We start from the raw sequence: 20,122 nt of genomic DNA on the forward strand, positions 1-20,122 counted from the left end.
CCAAACTGAAGGGCCATGACTAGCACCCGACCACACTTGCCGAGCACCAACGTACATTTCATCTAACCTTCATTATTATCTTTTAAGGCTGACGAGATCAATATAAATGGTATACCTAGATCATGGACAACCAGCAATAAAATATGACGGCATGAACATACATAGCAGGGGATGACCAGACAATCAAGAAACTATGTATAAGGTATGAGCTACCACGCTACTATGAAAGACTATACAACAAAAACTAGCCGACAAGGCATACCAAACTATACATGAGCCGACACCTGTCTATGAGCCTCTAAAAGAACATAAGTGTTGCAACATAGCCGGAACATGGCCCCGACATACCCATAATGTCTATAACAAAAATTGCATACCAAGACCAAGGCAAGTCCGGAGAAGGGATCTCGCCAATCACCGCTGAACTGGACAGTCTACTGTGGTGGGGGAGCTGCACCTGCCTGTCTATCAGGACCTGCAGCACGACATGCAGTGTCCACAAATAAAAGGACGTCAGTACGAATAAAGTACTGAGTATGTAAGGCAAGGAACCATAAATACGATCAGTAATGTAAGCAAGGATAGAGAATATACAACCTGTAACATCTTAGTACCTCTGAGGGCTACTTACATGAAATGCATGATACATATGTATAAATACATAAACCTTTAAAGCATTCGCCTCTGTGGGCATCATTATCATCATATCGTACCCAGCCATAATAGGCTCGGTAGAATCGTACCCGGCCACGTGGAGCTCGGTAAAACCCAACTGATCAGTGGTTGCACAATAGGTGCCGTACCCGGCCAACTATAGCGTGGCTCGGTAGACTAAAATAGATACATATATATAATGCATGCTCGACTCATGGAATCACATTCTAAACCTTTCAGAGTGACGTAAGGTCGGTATCCTCTGTACACGTTATTAGGACTAACTCTTCACTATGAACCTTATAAGAATTAGGAAGTACCAACAACATTGATAACATAAGAATAAGAGAAGCAACATTAACATCAATCGTTCCATAAGAGGGAAAACAATGTAAGTACTGCTAGCTTCTAAGAGTAGAGTATCTTAGAAGCTCGTTCATTACATTATGTACAATCGGAGTCGTGCAAAAGAAGGAAAGGGATAGCCTCACATACCTTGTATATACTGCCCCAATCTCAAGCTATGCAATTGTCAAAACTCCTTAGTCTACAATAAGAGAAACGATATTATCGTTATCATTTAAGCGTCATAACTATTATGTATCGACCACAACCTATTTTACGATGAAACGGACAGCACCTCCCCTATATATATGACCTCACACCATTCAAAACAGTCACCAAACAGCCCAAACAACATCAATAATAAACATATTGAGCCTCCCAAAATAGTCCACACATAGCCTAATCACTCCATACATACGACGACCACCGTAGTCGTGTCAAACAACCTGGAAATGTTACGAATAACTATCAGCCCATAAACCTACATATATATGGTGTTTCTCCACACCCTTCCTCCTCCAAAACTCCACAAGATAGTAGTAAAATACGCAGCCCAACAACAACGCAAAACAGTCCACAAAACAATAACATTACTACCAAGCCTTTCGATATATATCTCACAAGTTCTAGCTTCAATGGCTTAGCCGCAACTTGGATAATCTTAAATACATATAGAGTAAGAGGTTCCTTACCTTTATATAGAAAGAACAACTCCAATTTGACCTTAAATTTCCATGAAATATCCCTCCAATGCTGCCACAACAACAACAAAGCGAAACTAGCGATCAATTAGTGTTTTTCGGCACTAGAATCACTTTAGAAGGCCTGAAATCACCTAGGATTGATATTAAGAACATGAGGGAGTATTTACAGAACATAAACCCTTTAAAACAACCTCCCACACGAGCTGGAACGACACAAAAATGAGCAACAACAAGAAGAACAAGAGACTTACTAGCGCCACGGAATTCCCGACACTTGATTTGTGTTGTTTGCCCTTTTTTGGGTCTTGAATCTTGAGAGAACCTTGAGAGGATATTCCTAGGGTTCTAAGGTCTGAAAATAGTGAAAAGAAATGACTTAAAACGGGTTGGAGTCATCCTATATAGGTCCAAATATCTTAAACCGACTTAGTGGGCCCCATAGAGAGGTGTTTGGCGCAGTCTCGCGAAAACGCAAATATCTCTCTACTCCGAGATCGTATCGATGAATGGTTTAATGCATTGGAAACTAGACTCATAGATCTTTAATTTGGTTGGTAGATAACCCCGTAATTCCTTGTAAATTATGAGAAAAGATTAGAAACATTTGACCTAATGTTTAAGTAAAATTATGAACCTAAGTTGCGACAACTTTTGTCGACTTTTGTTTCATAACTCGTTTGACTTAAAGACTTATGATACGGATATTATATGATTAAAATACCTTCATAAATGACCTCTTGAGTGTATTAAGCACCGCTAGATTACCTGAAAATTCGAGTTACAACATCCTTGATTCGTTTAACTTCTAATACTGGTTAATCACCCTTATACACTCTTGTATCACTTAAGACCAATAGGATTGACTTCTTATCATCTCAAAGATAATTCCTTCTTGGATTTATGTTAACTAATATATGGCATGAACTAACACATGTGGATATGGGTTGTAACACCCTCCCCCTTAGGAACATTCGTCCTCGAATGTAAGGGTTTATGGGGAGTTTAAATCATCGTGGATTCCAATGGAAATTTCCGATCAATTTTCCCCTATAAAATGGTCACTAGCAAAACTTGCAAGTAATTAATCCCAACATATGGCTTCACAAGGCTACACAAAGCATTATGCGTATTTACATTATCTACATATCACCATTTTGTATTAAGGTATTAAGGAGGAGTATTCTCAAATTATTGCTTACCTCATAGAGCCGTTTCACCTTCCAATGTATTCTGTCTTCCACCAGCATCCTTGTTATCTTTATTCTGGAATAAGTAAGTGTATTTAGACTTCATCTCCTCTTCTGCTTCCCATGTCATTTCTTCCATATTTTTGTTCCTCCACAATACTTTGACGGAAGCTACATCTTTTGTTCTCAGCTTGCAGACTTGCCGATCTAATATCGCCACTGGCACTTCTTCATATGATAGGTCCTCTGTAACTTGTACATCTTTGATAGGGACGACTCGAGAAGGGTCTCCAATACATTTTCTCAACATAGATACATGGAATACCGGGTGGACAAATTCCAATTTGGATGGCAATTCTAACTCATAAGCAACCTGTCCAATCCGTCGAAGAATTTTATACGACCCGATATACCTTGGACTCAGCTTACCTTTCTTCCCAAAATGCATAATACCCTTCATTGGTGAGATCCTCAGGAAAACCCAATCACCAATCTCAAACTCTAGATCACGACGTCGGACATCAAAATAAGATTTTTGCCTGCTTTGTGCCGTCCTCAATCGCTCCTGTATCACTTTCACCTTCTCAATAGCTTGGTGAATCAAATATGGCCCATATAATTCTGTTTCACCGACTTTGAACCATCCAATTGGTGATCTACATCTCCTCCCGTATAGTGCCTCGTATGGGGCCATTTTAATTCTGGAATGGTAGCTATTGTTATAGGCGAATTCTATGAGTGGAAGATGATCATCTCAATTCCCCTTAAAATCTAGAACACATGCTCGTAGCATATCTTCCAGTGTCTGAATGGTACGTTCAGCCTGTCCGTCAGTCTGCGGATGAAATGCAGTGCTGAGATTTACCTGTGTGCCTAAACCTTTCTGGAAAGACCTCCAAAAGTTAGCCGTAAATTGAGCTCCTCGGTCTGATATAATAGATATGGGCACACCATGAAGCCTAACAATCTCCTTGATATACAACTTTGCATAATCTTCAGCCGTGTAAGTTGTCTTCACTGGCAGAAAATGGGCACATTTTGTAAGTCGATCAATTATCACCCAGATGGAGTCAAACTTATGATAAGAGCGAGGTAATCCAATAATGAAGTCCATATTAATCACCTCCCACTTCCAGGTCAGAATCTCTATATTTTAAAGCAATCCACCGGGTTTCTGATGTTCTATCTTTACTGGTTGACAATTGGGACACTGGGCTACAAATTCTGCAATAGACTTCTTCATATTATCCCACCAATACTGCTCCTTGACATCATGATACATCTTTGTCGAGCCGGGATGGATGGAATATCGGGATGGATGGAATATCGGGATTGATGAATCTCATTCATAATCTTCTCTCGCAACCCTGCCACATTAGGCACACAGAATCGGCTCTGGTATCTCAGTGCCCCATCTTTTCCGATCCCAAAAGACATACTTTTACACTGTTGAATGCTTTCTCTTAATCGTACTAAGATAGGATCTTCATATTGTCGTGCTTTTACCTCGGCTACCAAAGACGATTCTGATGTATTCTGTACAGTAACACCTCCATCATCAGAGTCTAACAATCTGATTCTCATATTGGCTAGCTGATGAAGCTCTTTAATCAACCCCCATCTACCTGCCTCAATATGTACTAAGCTTCCTATTGATTTATGGCTGAGAGCATCTGCCACAACATTGGCTTTACCGGGATGATACAATATCTCGAGGTCGTAGTCTTTCAATAATTCAAGCCACCTACGCTGCCTCAAATTCAACTCTTTCTGCTTGAAGATGTATTGTAAACTCTTGTGATCTGTGTAGATGTCAACATGGACGTCGTATAAGTAGTGCCGCCATATCTTCAAAGCATATATTACTGCAGCCAATTCCAAATCATGGGTTGGATAATTCTTTTCATGCTTCTTAAATTGTCTTGATGCATAAGCAATCACATTCCCACGCTGCATCAATACGCACCCCAAACCTATACTTGAGGCATCACAATATACCACATAACCTTCTGTTCCTTCAGGAAGAGTGAGCACTGGTGCAGATGTCAATCGATTCTTCAACTCCTGAAAACTACGTTCACAAGTGTCAGACCACTGGAATTTGGTAGCTTTTTGTGTTAACTTAGTCAATGGTGATGATATAGAGGAAAATCCTTCTACAAACCGCCTATAATATCCTGCTAGTCCTAGGAAGCTGCGGACTTCTGATGGTGTTATAGGTCTCGGCCAATTCTTTACTGCATCGATCTTCTGAGTGTCGACACTAATACCCTCATCAGATATCACATGGCCAAGGAATGCTACTGAGTTCAGCCAGAATTCACATTTGGAGAGCTTAGCATATAACTTACGATCCTGAAGCGTCTGTAATACTATCCGCAAGTGGCCCGCATGTTCCGCCTCCGAACGAGAATACACTAGAATGTCATCAATGAATACAATCACGAACACATCAAGATAGGGCCTGAATATAGTATTCATGAGATCCATAAAAGCTGCTGAGGCATTTGTTAGCCCGAACGACATCACCAAGAACTCAAAGTGCCCATATCTTGTCCGGAAGGCCGTCTTTGGAATATCCTTCTCCCTAACCCTCACCTGATGATACCCTGAACGTAAATCAATCTTAGAGAAATACTTGGCACCCTGGAGTTGGTCAAATAGGTCATCAATTCTTGGAAGTGGATACTTGTTCTTTATAGTAGACTTATTCAACTGTCGATAGTCGATACACATCCGTAACGACCCGTCTTTCTTCCACACGAGTAGGACTGGTGCACCCCAAGGTGAAGTGCTAGGCCTAATAAAGCCCTTATCCAGCAAGTCCTTCAACTGCACCTTCAACTCTCGCAACTCTGCCGGGGCCATTCTGTATGGAGGAATAGAGATCGGTTGAGTGTCAGGCAACACATCAATGATAAACTCAATCTCCCTTTCAGGAGGAAGGCCTGGGAGTTCATCTGGGAAAACATCTAAGAATTCGTTGACCACAGGGATTGATTGTAAAGTAGGCGGTTTCGCCTCCGCATCCCTAACGCGAACGAGATGATAAATGTAACCTTTTGAGATCATTTTCCTTGCCTTAAGATAGGAAATAAACCTACCTTTCAATGTAGCAATGTTCCCTTTCCATTCAATGACGGGTTCACCCGGAAATTGGAACCTAACCATTTTCGTACGACAGTCAACATTTGCATAGCATGAGGCCAACCAGTCCATTCCCATTATCACATCAAAATCAACCATTTCTAACTCAAATAAATTTGCCGAGGTTTGACGACTACAAATCATCACAGTGCAACCTCTATATACCCTTCTAGCAATCACAGAATCTCCTATCGGAGTAGATACCGCGAGGGGTTTACTTATCAATTCAGGTTCAATGCCAAACTTATTAGCCACAAAGGGTGTAACATATGATAATGTAGATCCCGGATCAATCAGCGCATATACATCATAAGAAAACACAAATATAATACCTGTAACAACATCTGGAGACGACTCGAGATCCTGTCGACCTACTAGAGCATAGGTTCGATTTTGAGCACCACTCGAACTCGGCACTGCACCTCTACCCCTACCACGACCTGTCGACTGCTGAAAACCCTGTGCTGGAGGTCGAACTGATGAGGAAGAACCAGACACAGATCCAGTCAGCTGAGCCATACCATCACCTCCTCTATTAGGACAATCCTGCATCATATGGCCAGGCTGCCCGCATGAATAGCATGCATCAGAACCTCGACGACACAGTCCAAAGTGGGCCTTGCCGCACTGATCACAATGTGGTGTTGGGGGTCTCATCTGACTAGTATCCCTGTGATGTTGCGAGCCAGATGCCCGCAAACTCTGACCTGGACCAGAATAGGATCGATCATATCGAGACCTCTGAAACTGTGGAGGAGCACTAGCTACAGGTGGCGCCGAACTCCTCGAAAACTGTGGCCTGATACGGCCTCTGAAGTCATCAGAATACCCTACAAATCTCGCCCTCTTATGTTGGCCCCTATCCTTCTCCCTAACTGCCCTCTGCTGGCGCTTACGATCCTCTAGGGTCTGGGAATAAGCTTGAATACGGGAAATATCCATGCCCTCTACCAAGGAGGCTATCGTACACTCATTTATCAGATGTGGTCCCAACCCATTCACGAACATATGCACCCTATCACTCATTTCGGCCACCATATGGGGAGCATACCTTGCCAAAGAATCAATACTGCATACTGTACTCTCGCACACTCATATTACCTTGTCTAAGGTTCAAGAACTTATCAGCTCTAGCTCGTCGTATCTCAACTGGCAAGTAGTGACGAAGAAAGGCCTCAGAAAATTCCTTCCACACAGCTGGAGGAGGGTTCGGACCCCTGGATCTCTCCCAACTATCATACCAGAGAACCGCTAAATCCCGTAGCCGATAAGAAGCCAACTCTACTGCCTCTATATCACTAACATGCATAACCCGAAGTGTACGATGAACCTGGTCAATAAAAGTCTGTGGGTCCTCCTTGGGGTCTGATCCGGTAAACACTGGAGGGTTTAAATTAATAAAATCACGAACTCTTGTACTAACTGGTTTCTCAGCAGCACCTGTATTCTGCCTCTGAGCCTGAGCAGCTACCAAGCTAGTCAATAACTGCAAAGCACTCCGCATATCCTGGTCTGGAGTGCCAGACGGAGGAACTGGAGGCATTGGGTGCCTTCTAATATCCTCTGGAGGAGATGGAGTAGATGAGGTATGAGAGGGCATCTCACTTTGAGCCTCACTTTGTCCTGCTCTGACTTGGGGCACCTGACTGGTACCCTCTCCCGCTGCTGTATCAAGCCGTCTACTAATCGTTTGCTTCCTAGTCGAAGGCATCACTGAAAAACAAGGTGAATATTAGAGACGAACACTTACGACTCAACTCTACGCACGATCTAGATTCAGGAAGAAGGTAACAACCCTAGATGTCATGTAGCCTCCTGATTATAAATGTGGCGCGCTACACATCCATAATCAAGACTCTACTAGACACGGCTCATAGACAACCCCTAGGACAGACTGGCTCTGATACCAAGTTTGTCACGACCCAAACTGAAGGGCCATCACTAGCACCTGACCACACTTGCCGAGCACCAACGTACATTTCATCTAACCTTCATTATTATCTTTTAAGGCTGATGAGATCAATATAAATGGTATACCTAGATCATGGACAACCAGCAATAAAATATGACAGCATGAACATACATAGCAGGGGATGACCAGACAATCAAGAAACTACGTATAAGGTATGAGCTACCACGCTACTATGAAAGACTATACAACAAAAACTAGCCGATAAGGCATACCAAACTATACATGAGCCGACACCTGTCTATGAGCCTCTAAAAGAACATAAGTGTTGCAACATAGCCGGAACATGGCCCCGACATACCCATAATGTCTATAACAAAAATTGCATACCAAGACCAAGGCAAGTCCGGAGAAGGGATCTCGCCAATCACCGCTGAACTGGACAGTCTACTGTGGTGGGGGAGCTGCACCTGCCTGTCTATCAGGACCTGCAGCACGACATGCAGCGTCCACAAATAAAAGGACGTCAGTACGAATAAAGTACTGAGTATGTAAGGAAAGGAACCATAAATACGATCAGTAATGTAAGCAAGGATAGAGAATATACAACCTGTAACATCTTAGTACCTCTGAGGGCTACTTACATGAAATGCATGATACATATGTATAAATACATAAACCTTTAAAGCATTCGCCTCTGTGGGCATCATTATCATCATATCGTACCCGGCCATAATAGGCTCAGTAGAATCGTACCCGGCCACGTGGAGCTCGGTAAAACCCAACTGATCAGTGGTTGCACAATAGGTGCCGTACCCGGCCAACTATAGCGTGGCTCGGTAGAGTAAAATAGATACATATATATAATGCATGCTCGACTCATGGAATCACATTCTAAACCTTTCAGAGTGACGTAAGGTCGGTATCCTCTGTACACGTTATTAGGACTAACTCTTCACTATGAACCTTATAAGAATTAGGAAGTACCAACAACATTGATAACATAAGAATAAGAGAAGCAACATTAATATCAATCGTTCCATAAGAGGGAAAACAATGTAAGTACTGCTAGCTTCTAAGAGTAGAGTATCTTGGAAGCTCGTTCATTACATTATGTACAATCGGAGTCGTGCAAAAGAAGGAAAGGGATAGCCTCACATACATTGTATATACTGCCCCAATCTCAAGCTATGCAATTGTCAAAACTCCTTAGTCTATAATAAGAGAAACGATACTATCGTTATCATTTAAGCGTCATAACTATTATGTATCGACCACAACCTATTTTACGATGAAACGGACAGCACCTCCCCTATATATATGACCTCACACCATTCAAAACTGTCACCAAACAGCCCAAACAACATCAATAATAAACATATTGAGCCTCCCAAAATAGTCCACACATAGCCTAATCACTCCATACATACGACGACCACCGTAGTCGTGTCAAACAACCTGGAAATGTTACGAATAACTATCAGCCCATAAACCTACATATATATGGTGTTTCTCCACACCCTTCCTCCTCTAAAACTCCACAAGATAGTAGTAAAATATGCAGCCCAACAACAACGCAAAACAGTCCACAAAACAATAACATTACTACCAAGGCTTTCGATATATATCTCACAAGTTCTAGCTTCAATGGCTTAGCCGCAACTTGGATAATCTTAAATACATATAGAGTAAGAGGTTCCTTACCTTTATACAGAAAGAACAACTCCAATTTGACCTTAAATTTCCATGAAATATCCCTCCAATGCTGCCACAACAACAACAAAGCGAAACTAGCGATCAATTAGTGTTTTTCGGCACTAGAATCACTTTAGAAGGCCTTAAATCACCTAAGATTGATATTAAGAACATGAGGGAGTATTTACAGAACATAAACCCTTTAAAATCACCTCCCACACGAGCTGGAACGACACAAAAATGAGCAACAACAAGAAGAACAAGAGACTTACTAGCGCCACGGAATTCCCGACACTTGATTTGTGTTGTTTGCCCTTTTTTGGGTCTTGAATCTTGAGAGAACCTTGAGAGGATGTTCCTAGGGTTCTAAGGTCTGAAAATAGTGAAAATAAATGACTTAAAACGGGTTGGAGGCATCCTATATAGGTCCAAATATCTTAAACCGACTTAGTGGGCCCCATAGAGAGGTGCTTGGCGCAGTCTCGCAAAAACGCGAATATCTCTCTACTCCGAGATCATATCGATGAATGGTTTAATGCATTGGAAACTAGACTCAAAGATCTTTAATTTCGTTGGTAGATAACCCCGTAATTCTTTGTAAATTATGAGAAAAGATTAGAAACATTTGACCTAATGTTTAAGTAAAATTATGAACCTAAGTTGCGACAACTTTTGTCGACTTTTGTTTCATAACTCATTTGACTTCAAGACTTATGATACGGATATTATATGATTAAAATACCTTCATAAATGACCTCTTGAGTGTATTAAGCACCGCTAGATTACCTGAAAATTCGAGTTACAACATCCTTGATTCGTTTAACTTCTAATACTGGTTAATCACCCTTATACACTCTTGTATCACTTAAGACCAATAGGATTGACTTCTTATCATCTCAAAGATAATTCCTTCTTGGATTTATGTTAACTAATATATGGCATGAACTAACACATGTGGATATGGGTTGTAACACCCTCCTCCCCTTAGGAAAATTCGTCCTCGAATGTAAGGGTTTATGGGGAGTTTAAATCATCATGGATTCCAATGGAAATTTCCGATCAATTTTCCCCTATAAAATGGTCACTAGCAAAACTTGCAAGTAATTAATCCCAACATATGGCTTCACAAGGCTACACAAAGCATTATGCGTATTTACATTATCTACATATCACCATTTTGTATTAAGGTATTAAGGAGGAGTATTCTCAAATTATTGCTTACCTCATAGAGCCGTTTCACCTTCCAATGTATTCTGTCTTCCACCAGCATCCTTGTTATCTTTATTCTGGAATAAGTAAGGGTATTTAGACTTCATCTCCTCTTCTGCTTCCCATGTCATTTCTTCCATATTTTTGTTCCTCCACAATACTTTGACGGAAGCTACATCTTTTGTTCTCAGCTTGCGGACTTGCCGATCTAATATCGCCACTGGCACTTCTTCATATGATAGGTCCTCTGTAACTTGTACATCTTTGATAGGGACGACTCGAGAAGGGTCTCCAATACATTTTCTCAACATAGATACATGGAATACCGGGTGGACAAATTCCAATTCGGATGGCAATTCTAACTCATAAGCAACCTGTCCAATCCGTCGAAGAATTTTATACGGCCCGATATACCTTGGACTCAACTTACCTTTCTTCCCAAAATGCATAATACCCTTCATTGGTGAGATCCTCAGGAAAACCCAATCACCAATCTCAAACTCTAGATCACGACGTCGGTCATCAGAATAAGATTTTTGCCTGCTTTGTGCCGTCCTCAATCGCTCCTGTATCACTTTCACCTTCTCAATAGCTTGGTGAATCAAATCTGGCCCATATAATTCTGTTTCACCGACTTCGAACCATCCAACTGGTGATCTACATCTCCTCCCATATAGTGCCTCGTATGGGGCCATTTTAATACTGGAATGGTAGCTATTGTTATAGGCGAATTCTATGAGTGGAAGATGATCATCTCAATTCCCCTTAAAATCTAGAACACATGCTCGTAGCATATCTTCCAGTGTCTGAATGGTACGTTCAGCCTGTCCGTCAGTCTGCGAATGAAATGCAGTGCTGAGATTTACCTGTGTGCCTAAACCTTTCTGGAAAGACCTCCAAAAGTTAGCCGTAAATTGAGCTCCTCGGTCTGATATAATAGATATGGGCACACCATGAAGCCTAACAATCTCCTTGATATACAACTTTGCATAATCTTCAGCCGTGTAAGTTGTCTTCACTGGCAGAAAATGGGAACATTTTGTAAGTCGATCAATTATCACCCAGATGGAGTCAAACTTATGATAAGAGCGAGGTAATCCAATAATGAAGTCCATATTAATCACCTCCCACTTCCAGGTCGGAATCTCTATATTTTAAAGCAATCCACCGGGTTTCTGATGTTCTATCTTTACTGGTTGACAATTGGGACACTGGGCTACAAATTCTGCAATAGACTTCTTCATATTATCCCACCAATACTGCTCCTTGACATCATGATACATCTTTGTCGAGCCGGGATGGATGGAATATCGGGATTGATGAATCTCATTCATAATCTTCTCTCGCAACCCTGCCACATTAGGCACACAGAATCGGCTCTGGTATCTCAGTGCCCCATCTTTTCCGATCCCAAAAGCCATACTTTTACACTGTTGAATGCTTTCTCTTAATCGTACTAAGATAGGATCTTCATATTGTCATGCTTTTACCTCGGCTACCAAAGATGATTCTGATGTATTCTGTACAGTAACACCTCCATCATCAGAGTCTAACAATATGATTCTCATATTGGCTAGCTGATGAAGCTCTTTAATCAACCCCCATCTACCTGCCTCAATATGTACTAAGCTTCCCATTGATTTACGGCTGAGAGCATCTGCCACAACATTGGCTTTACCGGGATGATACAATATCTCGACGTCGTAGTCTTTCAATAATTCAAGCCACCTACGCTGCCTCAAATTCAACTCTTTCTGCTTGAAGATGTACTGTAAACTCTTGTGATCTGTGTAGATGTCAACATGGACGCCGTATAAGTAGTGCCGCCATATCTTCAAAGCATATATTACTGCAGCCAATTCCAAATCATGGGTTGGATAATTCTTTTCATGCTTCTTCAATTGTCTTGATGCATAAGCAATCACATTCCCGCGCTGCATCAATACGCACCCCAAACCTATACTTGAGGCATCACAATATACCACATAACCTTCTGTTCCTTCAGGAAGAGTGAGCACTGGTGCAGATGTCAATCGATTCTTCAACTCCTGAAAACTACGTTTACAAGTGTCAGACCACTGGAATTTGGTAGCTTTTTGTGTTAACTTAGTCAATGGTGATGATATAGAGGAAAATCCTTCTACAAACCGCCTATAATATCCTGCTAGTCCTAGGAAGCTGCGGACTTCTGATGGTGTTGTAGGTCTCGGCCAATTCTTTACTGCATCGATCTTCTGAGTGTCGACACTAATACCCTCATCAGATATCACATGGCCAAGGAATGCTACTGAGTTCAGCCAGAATTCACATTTGGAGAGCTTAGCATATAACTTACGATCCTGAAGCGTCTGTAATACTATCCGCAAGTGGCCCGCATGTTCCGCCTCCGAACGAGAATACACTAGAATGTCATCAATGAATACAATCACGAACACATCAAGATAGGGCCTGAATATAGTATTCATGAGATCCATAAAAGCTGCTGGGGCATTTGTTAGCCCGAACGACATCACCAAGAACTCAAAGTGCCCATATCTTGTCCGGAAGGCCGTCTTTGGAATATCCTTCTCCCTAACCCTCACCTGATGATACCCTGAACGTAAATCAATCTTAGAGAAATACTTGGCACCCTGGAGTTGGTCAAACAGGTCATCAATTCTTGGAAGTGGATACTTGTTCTTTATAGTAGACTTATTCAACTGTCGATAGTCGATACACATCCGTAACGACCCATCTTTCTTCCGCACGAATAGGACTGGTGCACCCCAAGGTGAAGTGCTAGGCCTAATAAAGCCCTTATCCAGCAAGTCCTTCAACTGTACCTTCAACTCTCGCAACTCTGCCGGGGCCATTCTGTATGGAGGAATAGAGATCGGTTGAGTGTCAGGCAACACATCAATGCTAAACTCAATCTCCCTTTCAGGAGGAAGGCCTGGGAGAACATCTGGGAATTCATTGACCACAGGGATTGATTGTAAAGTAGGCGGTTTCGCCTCCGCATCCCTAACGCGAACGAGATGATAAATGTAACCTTTTGAGATCATTTTCCTTGCCTTAAGATAGGAAATAAACCTACCTTTCGGTGTAGCAATGTTCCCTTTCCATTCAATGACGGGTTCACCCGGAAATTGGAACCTAACCATCTTCGTACGACAGTCAACATTTGCATAGCATGAGGCCAACCAGTCCATTCCCATTATCACATCAAAATCAATCATTTCTAACTCAAATAAATTTGCCGAGGTTTGACGACTACAAATCATCACAGTGCAACCTCTATATACCCTTCTAGCAATCACAGAATCTCCTATCGGAGTAGATACCGCGAGGGGTTTACTTATCAATTCAGGTTCAATGCCAAACTTATTAGCCACAAAGGGTGTAACATATGATAATGTAGATCCCGGATCAATCAGCGCATATACATCATAAGAAAACACAGATATAATACCTGTAACAACATCTGGAGACGACTCGAGATCCTGTCAACCTACTAGAGCATAGGTTCGATTTTGAGCACCACTCGAACTCGGCACTGCACCTCTACCCCTACCACGACCTGTCGACTGCTGAAAACCCCGTGCTGGAGGTCGAACTGATGAGGAAGAACCAGACACAGATCTAGTCGGCTGAGCCATACCATCACCTCCTCTATTAGGACAATCCCGCATCATATGGCCAGGCTACCCGCATGAATAGCATGCATCAGAACCTCGACGACACAGTCCAAAGTGGGCCTTGCCGCACTGATCACAATGTGGTGTTGGGGGTCTCATCTGACTAGTATCCCTGTGATGTTGCGAGCCAGATGCCCGCGAACTCTGACCTGGACCAGAATAGGATCGATCATATCGAGGCCTCTGAAACTGTGGAGGAGCACTAGCTACAGGTGGCGCCGAACTCCTCGAAAACTGTGGCCTGATGCGGCCTCTGAAGTCATCAGAATACCCTACAAATCTCGCCCTCTTATGTTGGCCCCTATCCTGCTCCCTAACTGCCCTCTGCTGGCGCTTACGATCCTCTAGGGTCTGGGCATAAGCTTGAATATGGGAAATATCCATGCCCTCCACCAAGGAGGCTGTCGTACACTCATTTATCAGATGTGGTCCCAACCCATTCACGAACATATGCACCCTATCACTCATCTCGGCCACCATATGGGAGCATACCTTGCCAAAGAATCAATACTGCATACTGTACTCTCGCACACTCATATTACCTTGTCTAAGGTTCAAGAACTTATCAGCTCTAGCTCGTCGTATCTCAACTGGCAAGTAGTGACGAAGAAAGGCCTCAGAAAATTCCTTCCACACAGCTGGAGGAGGGTTCGGACCCCTGGATCTCTCCCAACTATCATACCAGAGAACCGCTAAATCCCGTAGCCGATAAGAAGCCAACTCTACTGCCTCTGTATCACTAACATGCATAACCCGAAGTGTACGATGAACCTGGTCAATAAAAGTCTGTGGGTCCTCCTTGGGGTCTGATCCGGTAAACACTGGAGGGTTTAAATTAATAAAATCACGAACTCTTGTACTAACTGGTTTCTCAGCAGCACCTGTATTCTGCCTCTGAGCCTGAGCAGCTACCAAGCTAGTCAATAACTACAAAGCACTCCGCATATCCTGGTCTGGAGTGCCAGACGGAGGAACTGGAGGCGCTGGGTGCCTTCTAATATCCTCTGGAGGAGATGGAGTAGATGAGGTATGAGAGGGCATCTCACTTTGAGCCTCACTTTGTCCTGCTCTGACTTGGGGCACCTGACTGGTACCCTCTCCCGCTGCTGTATCAAGCCGTCTACTAATCGTTTGCTTCCTAGTCGAAGGCATCACTGAAAAACAAGGTGAATATTAGAGACGAACACTTACGACTCAACTCTACGCACGATCTAGATTCAGGAAGAAGGTAACAACCCTAGATGTCATGTAGCCTCCTGATTATAAATGTGGCGCGCTACACATCCATAATCAAGACTCTACTAGACACGGCTCATAGACAACCCCTAGGACAGACTGGCTCTGATACCAAGTTTGTCACGACCCAAACTAAAGGGCCATGACTAGCACCCGACCACACTTGCCGAGCACCAACGTACATTTCATCTAACCTTCATTATTATCTTTTAAGGCTGACGAGATCAATATAAATGGTATACCTAGATCATGGACAACCAGCAATAAAATATGACGGCATGAACATACATAGCAGGGGATGACCAGACAATCAAGAAACTACGTATAAGGTATGAGCTACCACGCTACTATGAAAGACTATACAACAAAAACTAGCCGATAAGGCATACCAAACTATACATGAGTCGACACCTGTCTATGAGCCTCTAAAAGAACATAAGTGTTGCAACATAGCCGGAACATGGCCCCGACATACCCATAATGTCTTTAACAAAAATTGCATACCAACACCAAGGCAAGTCCGTAGAAGGGATCTCGCCAATCACCGCTGAACTGGATAGTCTACTGTGGTGGGGGAGCTGCACCTGCCTGTCTATCAGGACCTGCAGCACGACATGCAGCATCCACAAATAAAAGGACGTCAGTACGAATAAAGTACTGAGTATGTAAGGCAAGGAACCATAAATACGATCAGTAATGTAAGCAAGGATAGAGAATATACAACCTGTAACATCTTAGTACCTCTGAGGGCTACTTACATGAAATGCATGATACATATGTATAAATACATAAACCTTTAAAGCATTCGCCTCTGTGGGCATCATTATCATCATATCGTACCCGGCCATAATAGGCTCGGTAGAATCGTACCCGGCCACGTGGAGCTCGGTAAAACCCAACTGATCAGTGGTTGCACAATAGGTGCCGTACCCGGCCAACTATAGCGTGGCTCGGTAGAGTAAAATAGATACATATATATAATGCATGCTCGACTCATGGAATCACATTCTAAACCTTTCAGAGTGACGTAAGGTCGGTATCCTCTGTACACGTTATTAGGACTAACTCTTCACTATGAACCTTATAAGAATTAGGAAGTACCAACAACATTGATAACATAAGAATAAGAGAAGCAACATTAACATCAATCATTCCATAAGAGGGAAAACAATGTAAGTACTGCTAGCTTCTAAGAGTAGAGTATCTTGGAAGCTCGTTCATTACATTATGTACAATCGAAGTCGTGCAAAAGAAGGAAAGGGATAGCCTCACATACCTTGTATATACTGCCCCAATCTCAAGCTATGCAATTGTCAAAACTCCTTAGTCTACAATAAGAGAAACGATACTATCGTTATCATTTAAGCGTCATAACTATTATGTATCGACCACAACCTATTTTACGATGAAACGGACAGTACCTCCCCTATATATATGACCTCACACCATTCAAAACAGTCACCAAACAGCCCAAACAACATCAATAATAAACATATTGAGCCTCCCAAAATAGTCCACACATAGCCTAATCACTCCATACATACGACGACCATCGTAGTCGTGTCAAACAACCTGGAAATGTTACGAATAACTATCAGCCCATAAACCTACATATATATGGTGTTTCTCCACACCCTTCCTCCTCCAAAACTCCACAAGATAGTAGTAAAATATGCAGCCCAACAACAATGCAAAACAGTCCACAAAACAATAACATTACTACCAAGTCTTTCGATATATATCTCACAAGTTCTAGCTTCAATGGCTTAGCCTCAACTTGGATAATCTTAAATACATATAGAGTAAGAGGTATTTTACCTTTATACAGAAAGAACAACTCCAATTTGACCTTAAATTTCCATGAAATATCCCTCCAATGCTGCCACAACAACAACAAAGCGAAACTAGCGATCAATTAGTGTTTTTCGGCACTAGAATCACTTTAGAAGGCCTGAAATCACCTAGGATTGATATTAAGAACATGAGGGAGTATTTACAGAACATAAACCCTTTAAAATCACCTCCCACACGAGCTGGAACGACACAAAAATGAGCAACAACAAGAAGAACAAGAGACTTACTAGCGCCACGGAATTCCCGACACTTGATTTGTGTTGTTTGCCCTTTTTTGGGTCTTGAATCTTGAGAGAACCTTGAGAGGATGTTCCTAGGGTTCTAAGGTCTGAAAATAGTGAAAAGAAATGACTTAAAACGGGTTGGAGTCATCCTATATAGGTCCAAATATCTTAAACCGACTTAGTGGGCCCCATAGAGAGGTGCTTGGCGCAGTCTCGCGAAAACGCGAATATCTCTCTACTCCGAGATCGTATCGATGAATGGTTTAATGCGTTGGAAACTAGACTCATAGATCTTTAATTTGGTTGGTAGATAACCCCGTAATTCCTTGTAAATTATGAGAAAAGATTAGAAACATTTGACCTAATGTTTAAGTAAAATTATGAACCTAAGTTGCGACAACTTTTGTCGACTTTTGTTTCATAACTCGTTTGACTTCAAGACTTATGATACGGATATTATATGATTAAAATACCTTCATAAATGACCTCTTGAGTGTATTAAGCACTGCTAGATTACCTGAAAATTCGAGTTACAACATCCTTGATTCGTTTAACTTCTAATACTGGTTAATCACCCTTATACACTCTTGTATCACTTAAGACCAATAGGATTGACTTCTTATCATCTCAAAGATAATTCCTTCTTGGATTTATGTTAACTAATATATGGCATGAACTAACACATGTGGATATGGGTTGTAACAGCATGCTCCTTCAAATTGTTTTCATCAGTTGAACTTTGTCATAAAACTATTCCAATTAAGTCTCTCTTTTCAAAATTGTTTCTTACTTACCCTTTTTCAAAACTGTTTTCTTACTTAAATCTTTTCAACACTATGACAAGCACTCTCACTCTACTCTTAGACCACTAAGTTCTGCCCTTTTTGTGTGAGCCTTGCCTTGGGACCCTTGAGCTCCCTCTGAACTTGGACACATGAAAGTTGGCATTTTCACACTGCACTTACTCTATCCTGGCTATGAAATCTGGGTGTGAGCACTGCCCAGGATCCCTTGAGGTCCTTAGGTAACTCTGACACACCTAGATATTAGGAAAAGCTATGAAACTATCTTGACATTTGAGGTGATTTATTACATAACTCAAAGAGAAAATCCTAATCAGGTGTTGAGAATCTGGGCCTGTCTTCAGGCTCTCTATAGTGTAACTTTTTACTTTTTATTTTCTTTTTTTCTTATGTTAATTCATTTCAGTTTTGGTCTGTAATAATCTATTGTAAACAAGTATTGGTGTTGGCTAGTGAAAAGGAGAGGGTAGTTATATATGCTATCAACATCAATGGATAGAAACCATATCTTAGGTTTACAATTCCTATATGTGCATTAGAATCCATGTGTAAGATCAACTCATTCAAAGCATGTCATGCATTAGATACCATATTCTTAGGTTTACTGTTTCAGCATCTCATTTGGCATCACTTTACCACTTAGAAATCCTACTTTAGGCTAAACAACAGCATCAACATAAAATTATTGCTCCTGCACGTCTTGAAGTCGTGTTGTAACTCTTTGGGCATTTAGAAATAATGCTTTAGGAATTCTGCAATCTTTCTGTATTTTTCATATGTGCACATTAGATACCCTGCTTTAGGATCTTGTTCACACCCTCTCAGTCACACCTAGTTAAACTACTGATGCATGAAAAGGACATAAAACAGTCTCATGTTTGATTATCCAGTTTAAGTGAAACTGGTCACAATCCCTACATGTCTTTGCAACATTTAGAACAGGATGCTTTAGGTAAAGTAACTTCTAAACTATTTTAATAATTCTGGTAACTGTTGCATATTATTTTATGCCTAGGCAAGCCTTAGGTAATAAACCTTAAAATAAAATCAGAACCGTTTTTGTGATTATTGTTTGACTGTCAGCATGTTAAAATCAGTAGGCAAGCCTGACTAGGACTTCCTATTTGAGTTATGTCATAAATCTGACTCTGCTGTTATCACTTAGATACCATGTTTAGGATCTGAATTTAGACCTTAATTGTGTATGAGTCATGTTGTTTATGTGTACTGTATGTGGAGGTATATCTAAGCCTTTCACTGTCTTCCATGCTCCCCTTAATTGAAGTCCTACTTGTTTATTATATGTCGCCTTAGTATTTTACCTTTAAACTTGAGGGTCTGCCTAGAACCCCCTTTTATAGGATAGGAGTCCTAAATTCCTCCGGGACTGATAGGAAGGGACGGGTAACAGCATGCAATTGGGGTCAAGACCAACCCTCGCTTTAATTACCTTCATGGGGCGGGAAAGGGTAGATATG

Source organism: Nicotiana tabacum, chromosome 16, assembly GCF_000715075.1.
Source record: "Nicotiana tabacum cultivar K326 chromosome 16, ASM71507v2, whole genome shotgun sequence".
Classification (NCBI taxonomy): domain Eukaryota; kingdom Viridiplantae; phylum Streptophyta; class Magnoliopsida; order Solanales; family Solanaceae; genus Nicotiana; species Nicotiana tabacum.